General features: G+C 42.0%; 1 protein-coding gene across 19 annotated transcripts in view; it reads left to right on the top strand.

The window, feature by feature from the left end:
* The window catches only part of MAP2 (microtubule associated protein 2), a 239,569-nt gene that overhangs the window by 38,883 nt on the left and 181,264 nt on the right, over positions 1-19,422 (top strand). For all 19 annotated transcript variants that reach the window (XM_074872623.1, XM_074872637.1, XM_074872635.1 and 16 more), the window contains exon 2: positions 8,509-8,568. The gene's annotated coding sequence lies outside the window, so the exon portion shown is untranslated. The remainder of the gene's footprint in view (positions 1-8,508; positions 8,569-19,422) is intronic.

The raw sequence follows: 19,422 nt of genomic DNA, 5'->3' as shown, positions 1-19,422 counted from the left end.
TGCCTTTCCTTATCCATGTACTTTCCTTTAAAAAAAAAAAATTAATTACTCTGTGTGTATATATACAGACACATATACATACATGTGTATCTGCACACTCCAATATTGAGGACCAGAGCATGTGCAGCTTTCATAAACCCTCTGCTCTCTTTGATGTGGGTCCTGAATATAATTACTTCAAGTGGCCTCTGCCTGTGTGGTTACGTTAACATTGCATGCCCTGTCAGACACCTTCTCTGTCTCAAATCAATACATGGTCTAGAGTTCTGACAAGTGTGGTCTAATTTAGTTAATGCTGTAGCTGCACTTGCTTGCTCCCAAGTGCTTTCCTTGTATCTTTTGAAAAAATATGCTGTCAAAGAGACTATTCCAGAACGAAAAAGTGTCAGCCAAAATGTTGCATGTGATCCCATGATCCCTGTGCTTGGGATATCTTGGTTTTACAAATGGTTATGTGATAGGACCCAGTGAGGTTAGTAGGGCTGTGTGCATGAGAAAAGATTACTTTCAAGAATCACAGCTTTCTGTGTCAGAGCCCAGTTTTCTTTTTTGCTCATAAGAACAGTTGCCAGAGTGGTCAGCTTAGGGCTGTTGGAGCAGTTTTCTGAGTATCTGCTTTCAGTGACCAGCCCCTATTAAATCAAACCCCTCCATTCTGAAAGCCCCTTGAACCTTGAAAATCTCTACTTTGAAATAAAGTTGGAGGTGAATTATATATGTAGCATTTTGAAATGTACTAAGACAAGCTCTTTGCTCAGCACCTGTAATTACAAACAGTGTTCTGATCCTGAATAGAGGGTTTTAAAGGAAGATCACATTCAAAGCTGCTCATTAATTATGTTAGTGAGTGTCAGACCTTCTTATAAAGGAAAAAGTGCATTCTTCCTTGGCTGAAATGCAAATACAATAGAGATCATGCCCCTTCTCAAGGAAGGATTATTTAACACTAGAATGATGTTTGTGCCTACTAATTAAAAGTTAATAAATCTGTAAAAAGTGGGATTTCTAAGCCAGATTTTAATCAGTTTGCCATTGTTACTTGTGGCTGAGGTCTCTGGGTGAGGCACCCAGAAAGCCTTGCTATGTGTCCTTGTCTTCCCCAGTTAACCTTTAGACTGGGTAGAGTTGTTAATGTGCTGTTTCTGTGATGCCAGTGTCATTCATACAGGGACTAAGAGGCCACCAAAGGCTTAGTATTTATATATTTTATTCAGAATTAAAAAAAAAAAAAGTTTTTTTTAATGAATTCCAAGTTCTTTATGCTTACGCATATGTTTCTAGTATGGGCATAGAAATACATTGAGTGCGAGTCAGCTCTTGCAGCTCAGACAGTGCCTCTTTTGTCATGTTGAAGCACAAAATGTTACTCAGATTCTTAATGCACTTGACCTCAGTTACATCTAGATGATGTATCACTGACTGAAAAAGCTGTTAAAGGAACCTTTTAACATTGCCGAGTCAAATGGCTCATTTCAGGAAATACTGGAATAAAGGGTGTTTGTGCAGTCTTTGTGGCAGCCTTCTGCATACGTATTATAAAGCAGTCTTTAATTATGGGATCACATTATTACTTGTTTCCACAGAACTCCTGCCTCATTAAGTGTATGTTAGGGATATTACTCCATTTGGGAACAGCCACCTAGTGTTTTCATTTTTCTCCTGTATTTTCAGTGCGTGTCTTTGTTCTTTTTGTTTTCTGCAAACTGTATAAGACTGTTCTGAAAAGACTGACTTTTCCGTATCAGTCATTCTTACATTATTTTGGTGTGTCACATGTTTATGAACTTGTATTTCGGAACCCTGCAGTGAAATGGAGGTGCACTCACACTGTAGAGGTGGAACAAACTTCTAAAGTCCAAGTAGCCCTACTTGTGGGTGTCCAGTGGAAGCTGCTCAGGTTCACTGTGGCGTCAGCAACACCCTGGTCTGACCCTGTGTGAGCAATTTGGGCACAGAGATGCAGGTGGGAGAGCAGACCCTGGGCAGAGGTTGGAAAAGAAACGGTTGTCTAGAACATCCCAGTTTGACTCTGAGGCCATCCTCCTCACATCTGCACACTCCTTTCCCCATCCTCAGTCCTTGCTTTATTACGTGCCTTTGAGTTGTGGTGTCAGAGAGAGCTGTCCTCCTTTGCTTCATCCCTGGAGTAGCTTTGATTTCTGCAAGACTGAGGAGCAGGTCCTATGGAAAGACACCAGGATCTTATAATTAAAATCTCTGCATCAGGAAGCTGGAGTTTAAACTGCTCAGAAAAGTTAATTCTTTAACTTTTTTTCTTATCTAGAATGGCAGAGTCTTTTTAGATTATTCAAGATTCATATTTACCAAATCAGCCCATTTGAGTGTTTCAGATCTTTAAGGTTACCACAGACTGAACTGATTCATTATCTAATTAAGAAATATGCTTCCCAAGTAATCCTTCATGTGTGTGACACTTGGAAACTCCAGAAGAACTCTCATTGATGTCTTATATGAATACTTTAAATTGAACTTGATTTTTAGAAATGAGTGTCATTTGGCTGCTTTTTTTTTTTTCCCCTCTGTATTATTGAAGCTTTGCATTATATTATTCTTTGACTTGCTGGTTGTTGAAAGGAAGTTACCTATGGCAGTAGTTGAGGTTTTTTTCGACTATAAACCCTTAACTAGGGCTGCTTATGGGCTTTTCAAAGTTGTGTAGCTGCTGTGAGCCTGTTAATGAGTACCCTTAGCATCAGCTGAGGCTGTGTGACAGATGTCATCTGAATTGAGGTCTATGTGTGTTTTCAAAGATTTTCTTGGGAACTTGCAGTACATAATGTAATGTCTCTGTGCCTCAGTTACCCTTCTGTACTGGGATAACTAATCCTTTGCCTTATAGAAGAATTGGGAAAGTTAAGGTTGTAGACTGGGAGGTTAAAATAATAGGAGTCTGCAAGACAGAGGGAGGCTCTTCATTTAATGCTTCCTCTTGAAAAGTTGTGATTGGCAGGGCTGAGTGTGTAATCTGGTTGGCAAGTGGTGGTCAGTGGTGAAGCTCTGATTGACTTTGTGGTCTCAGGACCAGATGTGAGAGTAACAGGAGAAACACTTAAGGATTTGGTTTAGGGAGAGAATGGGAACATGTAGATTCTCTGGCAGCAGAAGAAAGCAAAGATACTTTTCAAACATCTTTTCATCACTGCAGAGAAAGCAACAACTCATGGTGTGGTTCCCCAAGACATGCGTCCAAGATGGAGCCTTAGCTACTATGAATCAGTGGCATTCCCTGGCATTTTGGTAGAGCTGTGCTGATCTGTCCTAGCTAGGAGTCAGGCTTTTGAGTATGAAATTTCATGGAAGAAGAAAAAGTTTCAGGCAATTCTTTCCTTGCAGAAAGCTTCCAACCATGTTATCTCTTACAGTGTTGATGCCAATAAATTGAAAATTGGCTAAGCAGGTAATAAAAAGATGTGGTTTAATTCTCCTTGCAACTGTATAGGTCCTGGATAAAGTCCCTAGAAATCAGAATTGCTATGAGGAAGATATTGCCTATGAATAAGAATAGGAAGCAGTTCAGAATTTGCAGGTTCGTACTAACAGAAGTGCCTTGTCATGAGAGGATGAAAAATTTACTTGAAAAGGAGCAGTGTTAGAGCAACACTGAGTTGCTCTTGAAAATAAATATTTTTTTTTATTACATATTTTCTTGCACTGTTGGTACCCTTGCAGAGCGTTGAGTTGCACCTTTGAAAATGTGTTTAAGCATTAAAAAATGGCAAAAGGATAACAGGATCAGTCAAAGAACCGAACAAAATCTTTGAGGTTCTGTCACTGCAGAAGTACTGACAGTGCACAGTGTACTTTTCGGTGTGAATTCCTGTCCCTGAAACTGGGAGATTAAAGTTGAAAGGCTGTGTGCTCTGTACAGCTGCTGGGAAACTAGGCTCTCAGCTTCCATTAACGATATTGAAAGTGTATCTGCTCCTTTTTTGCACAGCAGGGAAGATGCCCCACAAGATCTGTTATGTTACTCCCTCTTCAGCTCTGAGCCATAGATCATTTTTCGTATGTAAACAATCTAAAATATTGTGGGGTTTTTAGAACTCATTAAACCTTTCATTTCATGAAATATGGTAAGAGATGCTATCAAAAGTACCATAGCAGATGAGGAACAGTCTTACTCCAACTAGAGATAAAGTGGGCTTTGAAATTTCTGTCTTTTTAAAGAAACGAACATTCATTTGTTCTTTCTTCACACAGACCACTGTGAGCAGGCTGCAGTGGTAGGCTTCAAATAGGAACCTGAGTTCAAAATGTGAATTGGCCTAGTGTATTTTCAGGGATGAGGCCTTCAGAGTATATCCACAGACCCTGCTGCTCAGCTTCATCACATGCAGGCAGGCAAACAACCAGAAATCTTGGGCTGTCCATTGTCTGCAGTGGGCAGATCAAATAAAAGTAAATGCACAAGGCTGTAAGGAATTGCAAGAGATATGATGCAGACCTTGGTTGTGGAGGCAAGTTTCCTGAGATATCCCTGTCCTGTTTACCTGGTTCTTTGTGACTCTCCAGCGAAGGTGGTGTACAGCTTCAGTGGGTGCCTAACTTTAGTTAGATTAGCCTAAATCTCCTTTGTAAGTCTTTCAGACATGTTGAACAACTGCTAGTGTTACACTTTGGAGGATTATCTCCTGTGTTAAGGCATGTCTGTGTTGCAGGCAACAGTTAACAGTACTAGGTTGATGGCTCTGACAGAAGAGCTCTGGAAAATCTGACTGTGGAAGCTGAATATCCAGTTGTTTACTTGGCTTTTCTGTGGGGTGTGACTGCCTCCACCTAAGAGTCAGCACAGCAGAGAGAAATGTGGGTTTTCACTCCAGCCTTTCCTGTACAAAGTCGTGTACCTGGGCTCAGCCTGTTGGGCTTCAACTAAGATGTTGGTAGATGAAGCTGTGTGCTAAAATGGTTCTTTTTGCTGCCTCTGCAGCAGTATTACTACAGCACTTTGCATCGTTGACTTTCATGGTGTCAATTTTGGACATAATGAAATACTTGTAAACTCTCTCGGGTCAGTGCTTCTTCTGGCTAGTCACACAAAATATTGCAAAGAAGTGAGCCTCAGACTGACCCCTCTGAGAACTCATTCAAACCCCTGAAGAGTATAGCATGTCTGTGCTGCCTTTTTTCCAGTAAATATGCTATACTGTAACAGAAAACTAGATCAGGCCGGTTTGTCTTGGCTGTTTCTTTACAGAAGCAGATTTGCTGATTGTGATCATCTAACCATCTTCCGGGTATTTATAATTGATTAACAATTTGTTTCAGGAATCTGAGTTAGATTGACAGGTCTCTAGTTCCCTGTGTGGTCATCATCCTCTTTCCTTTTTATGGTGGTCCTGGGCACCTTCAGGCAGCGCTTTAGGACTTCCCTCATCTCCTGTGAGTTCACAGTGTCAGTGGTTTCATCCATTAGTGTGTGGTTGTTTTGGTTTGGGGGTTGGTTCGTTGTTGTTTCTTCTTCACATAATAAAAAAAATAGTTTAATTTCACCTGTTTCAGCTGACTTACCTACATGAGTCTCTTCTTAATATTCTTCAAACGTGTATCTCTGTTTTGGTCAGCACTGCAGTTACTTGATGTCCCAGCTTTCTTTTGCCACAGCATAGTTTAACTTTATCTCTGTTGCATCTCCAGCACTTCTAGCTTTCCTGCACTCTTTTGGCCTCTCATGAAGTCCTGCTGACCTGTGCAGAGTTGCTTGAAATATTTTTTTTTTTTTTGAGATTCACTACCCTTAATCTGCTGCACTCATTCCTTCCTTCTATTGGAATAGTCGGTGGTGTCATTTCATGATCACCATTACCCAATCCATCTCCTGCCTTCCGATTTTCAAAGAGTTTCTCCCCTTTAGCCAAACCATCTCCATCTTCTGAAATGAGGCGTACCCAGGGTGTTAGGAGATCTTGATGTGTCCAGCTGTGCCAGTGGATATTTTGGATAAGCACAGCTGTCTTTGTAGCACATGCCCCTCTCTCAGGGCTGGTGTAGGCTGAAAGATGGGAAATACTGGACAACTTCATTTTTGTCTTGCATGTTACAGGAAAACTGTTAGTGAAAGACTTTGCTAAGCATATCTGTTAGTGTGTCTCCTTGCAGGAACACCAACTTCACATAAAAGCTGAGAGCATTAGCAAATGCCACTGTAGTTACAGGAAAGGGGTAGATAAATTATTCAATATAGTCATCTTCTTTAAAAATAACTCCTGATTTTATTAGCCAACAAGTACTCAGAAGACAAAATGCCAACATGTAGCAGTGCTAACTGTGTTTTCTCTGAGTCAAGCAGTTGGCATGGTACTTTATTTATTAGTAGTCTTTTCCTAAATGTGTCCTGGGTGTTCACCACAGGCTTGCATGAGTCAGGGTTGTGATTCTGAATATCTTGAGGTTCCTAAAGCAGAATTAACTGAGTGCAACTGTTTCAGAAAAGTTAATAGGTGTCTGGTGTTTCACAGCCCTATTATCTTGCTAGGAACAAGTCTGTTTCCCTTCTATCATGACCCAGGATATTAGGATTAATCTAAACATTGTGGACCAGACCTTGAAGGTGCTGGAAGTTCTGCTTGCTGAAGATGTCAGGGTTGTGTGCTTGTCCATCGTACACTTATCAGAAGCTTTATAAAAGGGATGCTGCTGGTACATTCCCTACTCATGTCTTGCTTGGGATATGGACTAGGAGTTCCTCAGAGATTAGGACGTGCTGAATGGGGTCTTGCTCAAGACGGGAATATTATGTATGAGTTGTTACGTGGTTGTGTTTTGCTGACCATTATGAACAGTGCCTGGACAAGCAGCATCTTCCTAAAGAATGCCAAATCTTTGGTGCATGACAGTGCACCTGGGGGTGGGGCCTTAGACAAATCTCATTTAGCAAGTCTAACCGGCTTAGAGTTGATTTCCTTCTCAGACATATGGAATTAACCAAAGATAATAGGGACCACGCCTGGGCAGCATATTGTAAGAACTGACTTTTCATTTTCTGGTATTGGGAGGAAAAAAACAAATAGTTGATCATGAGTTTTCTTCTGCTTTTCTCCTGGTTGTACCTCCATCTTTATCCTCAGTTGTGACAGCAGTGTGCAATACAGATTTAGTCTTTTTTTGGTTTCAGAAAGTTGCCCCATGCTTAAAAGCAGGAGGTAGGGACGGCATCCTTGCTTTCTGCTCATGATTCAGCCAGTGCCTCATGTGAACTTTGGCAAGACACTGAATCTGCTCTTCACTACCTTTCTGTAAAATGAAACGCTTCATTTCTAAGTTTGATAAAGTCAGAAACAAGACTCCCACTGCTTTCAGTGACAATCCCCATGCTCTTGAGTACAGTGAGACATAGCAAAGTTGACTAGATGTACAAAGTGCTTTTATTCCTGCTAGCATTTAAATCTCCTCACCCATCCCCTGTCAAGCAGTGAACGTCTTATACAGCTTTGTTCAGCTGTGATTTTTGTTGCCCACATTCTGGCAGAAGTTAATTCTGCAGGTAGGGTGCATGCTGATTAGGGGTGATAGTACTGGAAAATGGTGTGTTTGCTGGCTGTCAGCTTGAAGCTGAGAAGGGAAGTTTGTCTGGTCTCCCTCCTTCTTGAGCAATTCAATGCAACTCATAAATACCAACAATTTGCACTTTATAGGTACTTCTCCCATGCCCAGCCTTTCCCAGGATTAGCAAAGCAGTAATTAATCCTCATTTATGCTGTTGCGATGATATTACACTCATTGTAAGATGTGGTAGTAACTAGAGCACAAAGTAGTTAAGGATGTGCCCAAGGTCATGCTATAAACAGCTGTAGCACCAGAGAGAATTCTCCTGTGTGACTGCTCAGCAGCACTTCCTTGTTGAAGCTTTTCTGTGGTACATGATATTCAATTTATAGGTCCCATCAGTGTGGCCTGCAGCCTCTTAAGCACATCATTTTTTACTGTGTGGTGTAAGTGTGGGATTCCTGGAAACAAGGAAGCTTTTAGTAAATTAAGTCATATTACATACATTCTTTGTTTGCTGACTCCTTGTACTTTTGGTTGTTGCTGCTACTATCTTTTTGTAATTTTTGGTAAAACATCCGTAGTGGATCTAAATACATGAAAGGTCTTCTGCCTGCATATCATCTTTCTGTAAAGGGAGAAGGGGTTTAGTTGTTTCTGTGAAACTCTGATCCTGACAGAAACCATCAGTGTAGCCTGTGTTTCAGTGGAACCTGATTTTCTGTGGATATTCAGTTTAGATAAGAACAGGCCTTCTGAAGGCCCAAGCTCTTCAGTGGGACATGGCCTGATGCATATGAAGGGATGTAAGCTATGATGGCAGGAGAGGTCCTAGTCACTGGAAAGGAGAGTTTAGTATAACTTTGCACACGTTACCTTCCTTCTCTGCTTTTGGTATTTTGCTAATCGCATGTTGCAATTCATGAGTGTTTAATTCGTTTAATAAAATGAGAACCTTTGCCCTTTAGTAGCTGCCACTAACTGAGAGCTTTTGCTTTGTTTCAGATTGTGGAAACCTGAGCTAAATAAAATACCCTGTGACTGACAACGTGACAACACCAGAAGGTGGGCTTTCTGTTTTTGTTGGTCTGGAAATGCTGTACATCATGACTTTACTAGGATGGATTGCCTCATGAACCTCTGTGGCTTGTTTGAACAAAACTGGATAGTTTGACAAGGACTCCTCCTATGTCTGCATGTACAAGTGTTTTGTGTCTTGATGGTGTTTTAAGCAAAGAGAATGTGTACGTTTCCTGGGCTGTACAGTGAGGTTGTTTATGGCACAGAGGTGGAAACTTAAGTGAAAATAAAAATGCATTGGGATTTTTGCCAGCTTTTTTGTGCAGGTGTCAGTTTTCTGTAGGAAATGTCATATCGGCAGTACAAGTTGAGCTATCCAAAAGCTGGTGCTGCTGAGTACAGGCACTGCAAGCTGAACCTATGATGTGGCATTTTTCTCTTCTAACACTTCAAATTTAGGGTTCATCATTGCCAAGAATGTTCTCTGCAACATGTGCTGATTACTGGTCTGTCAGTCACCACATGCTCACCATGTTTGAGGGTTCGTCGCTCTGCTTTGTTGAAATGTTTTATTGAAGTTGTTTACGGAATACGCGAATTTGCAACGCAGCACAGATGCAAAGAAATGCTGATCCCTGGATTTTCCACTGCACCCTGGCATTATCTGTTCAGAGGAGGGTTTATGTAATGGGTGCAGGCAGCTTTTGGTTATTTAAATGGCTCAAGTGAAAAACAACACAAAGAGCCCCGGTAAATACCGTTTTCACTTTATCCAGTGGTTGTTGCAAGGACAATTATTTGGTTGTTCCTCTTCAGCCAAGAAGAGTGCTGATCCCAGCTTCTTGAAGTTTTCAAGCACCAGATTTATCTGGTGACACTGCACAGCCATGATGAAGTCATAGGTTTAGTTTTGTTATTTCCTGGAGCTGGTTCTTGTCCTTCTTTCAGGGTGAGGAATGGAGTAAAAACTGGGACATATGTTGCCTGCATCTGTGTACTGGGGACAGTTTCTTCTGGCCCAACACTGCTGCTCTTACTGCAGCCCCTCTTTTCTCTCTTAGAGGTTCTTTTCCTACATCTGAAGGCATGAATCTAGTGTCTAGAGTACATGTCCACAGCAGGAGAATGAGCAGCAGTATTTCAGTGCAGAGCGGCAGTATCTGCTGGGTATGTCAGAGTGCAGTGTTTGTCATCAGCTCTGAAATACTGCGTTATAACTGTGACGGGCTGCAGGGCAGACACACTGTTTGTATTTTCAAGATGCTAAAAAGGAATTGCTGCAGTCATGTAAGCCTTGTCTTGTGTGTTTGTGAAAGGCAGTGAGAGAAACAGGTGAGGTGTGAAAATTTATCAGCAAGCCTCCAGTTGTCAACGTACTTGAGATGAAACTGCCAGGGGTCTTGCTTATGGTATTAATCCTTGTCCAGCAAGAAAGGTCTAGCTTTGATTTCAGTCAGTACAAGACACTTCTTTTAGCTACTGCTTATCAGTCTCTGCATGTCATTGAACATGATTAATTAGTCAAAAAGTTAAATGGTCAGGAAGAGCCAGGCCTTTCAAAGTTGTAATGAGGCTGAGTCCAGTAAATCTAATGGCAGACAGCGATTTGAAGGTCTGAACTTGAAGTGTAGGCAAAGCTGTTTGGTGGGTGCTCTTTGCAAAGAGCAACAGTGAAGTTGAGGAGAGTTCATTCTGCAATTTAATTCACTGGTGCTAGTCTGAGCTTCAAATGTCTTGATGGCAGGTGTTGAATATGCTGTCTGCTCTTACCAAAAGCTCATCACAAACAGTGATGTGTATAACCAGGAAAGTCAGTGCAGGCTGGTGAGCTCTTGGCTGAAAGTGCTAGGTAAACTCCTGTCTACTCTTAGAAGTGAGTAGTAATCCAATTCTCCCAGTACCCAGAATATGGGTACTTTCAGCTGTGTTTGAGCTGCTCACAATTTGTCATGTGGAGAAGAGTTGTTCTTGTATAAATGGAGAGCAAAAAAGCTTCTTGTAATTAAATAATCAGTTGCCTAAATCCCATTTTAGTAAGCTGATCAAACAGTGAGTGCAGGCTGCAGGAGCAGCCCCAGACCAAGACTGAATAAACACTTTAAACTTTGAATTGTGTTAGTTCCTCCATCTGATACTGTTCTCCTTCCCTCTTCTCCTGTGTGAATCTAAGGCATGTTCAGATCACCTGACTTTTCCCAGCACACTAAATGTTCAGCTCTCCCTTTTGTCTTGATAGCTTTCCTTAGAACCATCACTTAATCTAGTACACAACCCATTTAATAGCACAGAAGAAATCTTCACGCATTTCTTGGTCTGACTCTTGCATCACTTTCTGGACTCCCCCAAAGTACCCTCACCCTTCTTCCTCATCACATAGCAGTTGTGTATCTTGCACAAAGGAATGAAAGCAAGACCATTTGTCTCAGACCTGTCTCTGCAAGCTCAGGCATATATTGAACCTAAATATTACCTAATTTTTCACACTTGCAGGGCAATAAAACCCAAATCCTCAAACAAAACATGAAATGTAAGCACAGCAGTTGTGTTTTACTGAAAATCTGAAAAAAAAGAAACAAAACTTATTTTTAAATCTTATCAGCGTATTTCACAGGAAGAACATGTGTGTGTGCAGGAAATGGTTCTCAGACCTGTAATAATTCATGGTGAATTTCAATGTGGTATGAACAAAAAAATGGAGAGAATTTTTTCAAAAGCCCAAAGATCTGTATTGCCTAGCTTAACATTAGGCCCTTGTGCGTGGCTACTGCTTGCAAGAAGTGTGCTTGCCCTGCTCTCCTCCTGCGGAGAGCAGAGTCTGTAGATGGGCACCTCAGGAGGGCTCTGCAGATCATGTGTGGTTGAGCCATTTTCTGGAGAACCTTTCTTTCCATTGAATCTAGAAAAAGCTTTTGGGTTTTGGACACCTGTTCTCTGTCGAATGTGAGGTATGAAGAAACTGAGTGAGCTTACAAGCCCTGTAAACAGACAGATCTAGCTGAGCATTTACGTCTATACTGTTAAAAGAGTGATATGAGAACTGTGATCACCACTTATACTATGGAGTCTTTTGTGCTTCTGTCTTTAAAATTGCTGCTCTTTTGGGCTGTTTATCTTGTAAAAGTGGTCTGCTATAGCACAGAAAATAAAATTACTGTAATGAAACACCTGATCTCTTGGAGAAATCTAAGTGTCGTGGCACCACGGTGTACTGGCTTTCTAGTTCCCAGTGAAAGATTATGCACATCAAGTTGTTTTCTGGAGCCGCTGACATATACTCATCATTACCAGTCTCTCCTACTCTGCTGCTAGAAACAGAAAGTGTGAAGGGATTCAGCAATGCTAAGAGCTCCCACACCAGAGGTTCCTGAGGAGAGTGATGCCACGTGTGTGGTACAGGGGAGTGAGGACATTCCACATGACCAAACATCAAGGATGTTATCCTTAGGCCTGCTCCTTTCTCTGTTACAGATTTCCTGTGTGACATTCTTCTCTTTGTGCTAAAGTAAAAAAAGAAAAGAGAAAGCCAGACCCGCTTCCCTGTTGAAGGCATGGATATCAGTCACATCCAGCATCCTCTGGTTTGATGCTAAGGACTGGTAGATACCAAGGGACTGCTCTCTCATGTAAGGCAGAAGCTATTTCGACTGAGCCTTGGCTGTTCACGTTGAAGTCAAAATGACCTTGAGCTTACAAAAAAAAAAAAAAAATCCAGTTGATTAGAAGTGTTCCTTGTATTGTTGTTCCAAGGGCTCCTCTCATAAGGAGCACTCCAGTGCATGGAGCAGAGAGAGGGAGAGTTTCTCCATCTAGAGATCTCATGTGGTGTTTGCCCTGAGCAACGCTTTGCTGGGATGTGCAGCGCACTGCCTTGCAGTCTCAGTAGGCAATCCTGTTAGCCCTGGGCAGCAGGAGGGCTGTGGTCTGGCCAGTATGCTGAAGAGTTAAAAAAGCACATGTCCTGGGCTGCATCCAGCAGTTTAGGGTGGAGGACGTCAAACTGCGATGTTAACCGGCTCTGTCTTGTGGACTGAGAGCACGCCTGGCAGACCTGTGTGATGCTCCTTGTGTTTGAACGTGGAAAAGCGAGAAGGCTGCCGGTGTGACACCTTCTTTCCCAGAAGCCTATGGGTAGGATGGAGACCAGGGAAGCCCGTCTGCCCTAGGTCCTGTGCCAGGGAGGAAATGAAGTGGGAGGTGTTGAATGAAGGTTGTGGCTGTAGTATCTTTTCTCCAGTAGTGCAGGCAAACCAGCTGGCACCCATATGACTCTGAACCAGCTATGCTTGCAGTATTAAGTCTAATGGACCAGATTTCTAATTGGCATGGCTCTACTGAAGACAGCACGAGTATGTCAATACTGCACAGCAGCAGAACCGGGTTGTTGTTTTTGTTCTCCTTCAGGTGCATCTGGGCATTCAGACTACATGTCCAAACCCCACTTGCTCAAATAATTCAAAGCCTGAGATTATGAATATACAGAAATAGGTGCTCTTTTTAAGGGCCACTTTGCTTTTCATTGTCTGAGATTACATATAATGTATAAAGGCGCAGAGTTTAAAAAGCAGCAGTTGTCTGAGTGATAGAAAATGCTTGAGTTAATGTTCTACCAAACACCAGATGTGAAACCCAGAGGCAGGGCCAGAAAAATATTTATTGAGGGAGTATCTGAGGAAGTTGTTCTTATTGACGCCAGCAGCTCCCGAGTGCTAGTTAGTTAACCAAGTAAGTGTTTGTGGGGTTTTTTTAATGACTAATTCCATTGCCAGCAATGTCTTCAGGAAAAAAAACAGCAAATGGAAGGAACAGGTGGTACACAACTTTTTTAAAAGGAAACAACATATTGTAGAACTGCAAGCGTCTGCTTCTACTTAATGCTCAGTCTTCAAACACTCTGTGATGCAGTTCATTTATGTGGAATAAATGACTAGACCAGCCAGTAGGCCCTTAGAATACTTTCTTTTTCATCCTTATTTTAGTAATTCAATGGGGTAAAAACATATCCCTTGTTACCTCCTGCATACCTTACCAGGAATCTGGAAGGCAGTAGGATAATAACAATTTTGATTAGATCCTTCTCCACAGCAATGAGTGGAAGTTTTGCTCTTGACTTCAATGGGAGTAGGAGCCAGGCCTTTTCTTTGTAATACAGCAGTGATGTCTTCTGAGACAGTATTAAAGCAGAGACATTATGCCCTTTAATTCTAACCTGAAAAGTTTAAATTAAGCAAGACAAGTCTCTTAAGAAAGAGAAAACATCTTTTATGAGATTATCTGATATAGCAGGAAAAACAGGCAGGTTTGCAGGTGAGTGGTGAAGACCTGGATAAAAGTTTCTATTCCCCAAAGCTTTTCTTGTTTTGGGTGGGTTTGTTTGGTAGGTTGCTTTTTTTTCCCAGCTGTAGATGATCTACAAGGTTTGCTTCACTTGCAGCCTTTGAGCATACTGGCTGTAATGCCTTTATGACTTGAGTATCTTTTGTTACTGGTGGGGCAAAACCATTTCGGTGTGTAGGATTCAGAAATAGAAGCTTTTCTGTTACTTACACTCCCGACTCATATCCTGTTCATAGATTTTTATCTCTGTTCCTTGTCCTCACACGTTTCTGGAACCATTACAACTCAACAGGTGGTATGTCAAGAGTCTTTCCTTTCTCCCATAGTCACTTGTTACTGGTACCAGTGGAGAAGAGCTACAATAGAACCAGGGTTAAAGCTGTTCAGTCTGATAGGGCAGTATGGAGGGTCTCACTGCAGCTCTGCCTAAAGGGAATGTCAGATTTTCCATAGGGCTGGGCCTTTAAGAGAAAAGGGACGACATCCTGAGAGAAAAGAGATAACAGTTATAGGAAGAATAATTTTTTTTTTTCTAGCTCTTAACTGCTGCAGGCATAAACATGCCTCATTATCTAAAGGCATTGCAGTATCTCTTTTAATGTTGCTTCTCACCTTCGAAGCATATGGGATTAATGGGAGCCATTCACCAAATTCTTGATTTTCAGACATTGACAGGTGGATTGTAGAATTCAGTTAATTTGTCTGAGCTTCAATTCATTTGTCTGAGCAATGTATAATGGCAGGAGGTATTTCACTTTAAAACTTTTATCAAAACTTCACTGTTTTTTCTTGGAACTGATTTGCCTTTCTACTATTATAATCATCTGGTTATTTTACTGTATGAACAAAACACTTTTTAGGATACACAAATCAGAAGTCTTCTGTTACCTCTCCTCTAGATATTTACATGTAGCTGAAATAACTTTGTCAAGTCATTTGGTTTATAATTTCTAGTCTCAAATCCTGATGAAAGCCCTATGCTTCTAGGGAGTCCAGTCTGATTCAGTATGGGGAACATCAGCCTAGGAGTTGAGAGAGTTGGGCATGAATGGGAACTCATAATGTTTTGATCCTGACCAAAAAAAAGGAAAATACTTGTTTTAGAGGTCCATGTCACTGTCATCCTTATTTAACCACTGTTGGCGCAGGGGGCTGTGTTTACGCTTTGCTGTTTTTCTCCATCAGATAGGTTTATGATCCAAATGCTGTACAGCATGGTGCTTTGGTTTGCTAGACACTGATACAAACGCTGTTACCTCATGCTTTGATGTTGCAGCGGTGGTTGCTTTGAGCTGAGGCTTCCAAAGGCCCCTCTTCTGAGTAAGAGTCGAGGGAAATCATGTGGCTGAAAATGTGAAAGCCTCAATCCTCAGTTTTTAAGTGCAGTCCTAGGAGAGATTTGGCTGTGACACAGAACTGTAGGCAAGAATTCAACAGATGCGTGTGCTCTTTAGCTGAGCTGTCGCACTCAGACTGCTCTTGCCAACTATTTGAATCAAAAGCTCAGAGTTAGGGAAGATACGTGCATCACAATGGTGCTACGTTTGAAACCCAGAACTTTGTAACCTTTTGTTCTTTTTTTTTTTTTTTTTTTTCCTTGGAGCACCTGCTGAACTAAATAATGATCTTCCTATAGAAAAGGTTATGAGAATATGTGCAAAGGGGATAGGAGCCAGCTGGGGGGCAAGGCTCTGCATGGTTGAATGTTTGCATTGGAGAAAGGCTTTTGGACCTGGGGCTAGTTTGGAAAAACACCTGTCAGGGAACAGTGCCAGCCCAAAAATCCTTGCTATGGAAGTGGAATGGGAGGTGAATGGGAATGTGCAGGGGTTGACTGTTTCCAAAAACAAACCTGCACTACATCACAAATGAGTTTGAACTCATGGAAGACTGGGTAGGGGGAAGCCCATGTTCCCCAGCAGTTACAGCCTTGCATCTTTGCCTTCCCTGTGACTAGGGGGCCAAGTTGAGGAGCCAGAAAAATGCCATGTTAATCTTTTGTGAAGGTGTTTGGTTCCAGAGCTGAGGCAGACAGAAGGTGAAGGAGGAGCCTCCTTGGAGATCCATTCCTGAAGTACAAAGAGAGCATTAGTATCTCCAGTTTGCATGCGAGAAATGAGGCACGTCTCAAGACATTAATATTATCTGCAGACAGTAAGCAAGTCTGTGGCCCAGCCGGGATTAGACTCCAATCTCCTGAGCCCCATGCAGTGCTTTGTTTTCTCTTCTCTCAAAGTGCCTGTTTCCACTGTACATCTTAATTAACAGCTTATCCTGATCTAACAACTAAGAAGTGGCTCCATAGTACAAGCAGTAACAGTATGGACAGTGTGCATAAACTTATACTTTATTTCTAATTAGAACAGGGGTACATGCATCTGAGGCACATTATAATGTACTCAGAAGGAGAAAATATGGACCGCAACCCATCAAGTAGGAATCTATTGCTTTGGATGAAAAGCTGTTGCTTTTCTCAAGCAAATACAAAAGCAAGTTTCGTATGTGAGGTTGTGGGAGCTGACCTAGAAAGTTTGGACTTTTGAATACAATTCTGACTGATTCTGCCAGTATTTTTGTATTAACAGTTATGCATTTTCATAAGCAGGAGCTGGGCCTGAAGATTGCTGTGCTTAAGCTCTTCATGTCAGAACGCAATTATGCATGTTGTGTTTGTGCTAGAAAGCTTGAAGCACCAGGGTCAGATGCTTATTTATCTTCGAAATTGCTGTAGCTCCATTGATTTCAACAGACTTGCACCCACATGCATTTGTAACAGCCAGCAAACAAGCTCTTGAGTCACAGAAATGCACCATAAAGATACCAAGCAACATCTGTAACATGGCAACTGGAAAGCCTTTACGCTGTTCTCATTACTGCTGGTCTTGGAGGTTGGCAGTAATAGTGAGCATATGGTGGAGGGTTTGCTTTCTTTTTGGTCAGGCTAGTCAGGTTGTCTGGGAGGGTAATGCCTACCAAATTTAAAACAATAGCCAGTTAGGGTAGTGGTGCGAGCACCCAGCTTTGAGGAACCTCAGCTTTGGTTCAGTGTGAAGAGTTGGGAAGACATCACACAGCAGCACATCTCCATGATTTCTTCTTGCTTTCCATGGGATTAATGCTTCCCCTGTGTGAAGTCTGGCCTTGCTAAATCCATCAGAAAATTTGCCAGCAGGGTCTGGTGTCTTTGTTTTCCCCTTCCAGGCCCTTTGGAGTGCTGTTGCAGGCTGCGTGGGCAGCAGAAGCCCCAGGCTGCCATCCCATGGTAGGCCCTTTGGTTTTGCTGTGTTGTCTGAGGATGAAAAGGAAGTGCCTGTTGTGCATGGCAGAGAAGGAGGTACCGGGGCTGGGAAAATAGTTGTGGGCCATGAGCAGTGATTATGTATTCCTCGGGATCAGCATCTCTGCTGGTGTTAATCAGCACCAAGGCCTGAGATCAGTGCAGCACCTGCTGCTGCGGCTGCTTTTTGCCTGCTGTCAGGTGTCTCACAGTCTTATGCAAATAAACCATTTAAGAAAATGAATTACTTGGATCAAGCCATTCTGCTAAGAATAGCACCAGATCCTGTACAAGCCAGACAGATGCCTGAAAGATGTCCTATATTTACACAAAACGTAGCAATTAGGTTTTCCCCTGGTATATTTTGTATTTTTCACGTTATTTGCCTATTATTTCTGCAAGGGCAGAGGGGGAGGTAGTGTGAGTGTTGTAACTCCTGCCTGTAATTATGCAGCCAAAAGAAACAGAAAAAAAGCCTTCTGGGTGTTTTCTACATCTTGGGATTTATTAGGTGTCTCCTGTGCTGACAGGACAAGATGTAAAATTGCTTTCAGTGTTCATCTGTCACCATGTGAGATGGAAGAAGCAAGTCTCACAAAAGTACTGTAGCGCAGGAACTTGTCTTGTTTGTTTCAGCTCATCATGGGCAATTCCCTCCCTTTTTTAAATGGTTTTCAGGTCTCACTTGAATAGACAAAAGTGATTTTGTTTTTTTACAAGTGCAGTACAGGGGAGAGCACCTTTCATTTTAAGACTATTTCATAACAAAATTTAGAGCTGAGTTTGAAGTGTTTGGTCTGTTTCTACAGCACTGCTAATCATTAACAAATAATAATTTGCAGTTTGGAGAAATCCTGGAGCCTATTTGTCCCTGTAGGTAAATGTTACTTCTTTCACTGTGTTCTGCAATCGTTTGAAAGAAAAGAAGGTAAAGGAAAAGATAGTGTGTTCTGCTGCACCTCAGCTGAAGCAGCTCTGCATTTTCTTGGCTACTGTAATGAAGCAAAAACCTCTAATCAAGAAAATGATAAAAACAAATGTGCAAACAAGCAGCTTACCAGTCGTCCTACACAGCTCCTTGCTAGGATCTGATGGATGGATTTACACTGTCTGGAAAGGCCAGAGAGCAATCAAAAAGAAATGGGGGAGTCCTGTAGACCATGCTTCTGTTGGTAGGAGGGCACCACTGTTGGGACCCTTGGAGTCAAACTCTCTTCTGTATCATGTGGTTGCAATGAAAGCAGCAGGTTTAAAGCTGGGTGAGCCTTGCAACCTGTTTGCTGGGGGAAGAAGTTTAAGTTCAGCTGAGCAGTACATGGAGAGACTGCCTGGTTTCACGGGGGATGCACCATGTAGACCCCGCAGGTTATTTGGACAAGCTGCATGCTAGGTAAGTTTATATGGGGTAGGTGCAAGCTCTGATTACTTTTTCTTTTTTTTTTTTTTTTTTTTTTTGATGGAAGTCAGGAGCAGATGTCTGTTTCCTTCATGCTGACTTCACCCACACTTCCTCAGTGAGTCCTTATGGGTATGAAAAGAGTGAAAGCCCTGACTGGCCCAAGGGGGGCTGCTGTTGTGTGTGGAAGCATCTCCTGTATTTCCAGTTGAAAAGATTAATTTTGAAGATGCAAGCACTCCATTTTGGGAGCAGTATTTTTTTGATGGATCACAGACACTGGCCCCTGATGTAGTTGGTGCCGTCTTTTAAAACTGTAATCTCTTTGGGAGTATTCAAATGTGAACATCATGCTGTCTGCTGCTTTAGCTGAAGCATGTCAGGCAATTTTGTCGCCTCCTAATTGTGACCAGCCTTATTGTAGGCTTTTGGAGTGCTTCTTTCCTGCAGTGCAACCTGAATGAGTATCTGCCCAAAAGCAACACATCAAGGGCTGCCTTAAGAAGGCTCCTGTTCTGTATGGTGTTTCCAGAAACTGCTTTCTCCAGCCTGTATCTGGTGACACTGACGTTAGTGTTGTCTCGTGACATGACATCCCCCCTGTATGGGGGATCTAGAGCTTTTCTCTGAGTGTGAACAGGTTTTGTATTTTGCTGTACTTCAGCTTAGTTATGAAGAGAGGAGAGGCATGGGAGATGCTAAGACAGTAACTTCCCTGTATGGGGCATGTTTTGCAGGTAAGGAATAAAGCCGAGGCTGAAGGTTACCCAGCTCTCATGAAGGTTACAGAGAATATTTGCAAAAGAAGCAATCTGCATCTCATTTTTAATCTTTAGAGTTCATGCAGAAGAGAGTAGGCAAGCCTCAGACAACTTTATTGTGGTTATGAATC

Source organism: Strix uralensis, chromosome 6 (assembly GCF_047716275.1).
Source record: "Strix uralensis isolate ZFMK-TIS-50842 chromosome 6, bStrUra1, whole genome shotgun sequence".
Taxonomy (NCBI): domain Eukaryota; kingdom Metazoa; phylum Chordata; class Aves; order Strigiformes; family Strigidae; genus Strix; species Strix uralensis.
The sequence above is the reverse complement of the archived record's forward strand: the minus strand, read 5'-3'. Positions and strand labels throughout refer to the sequence as shown.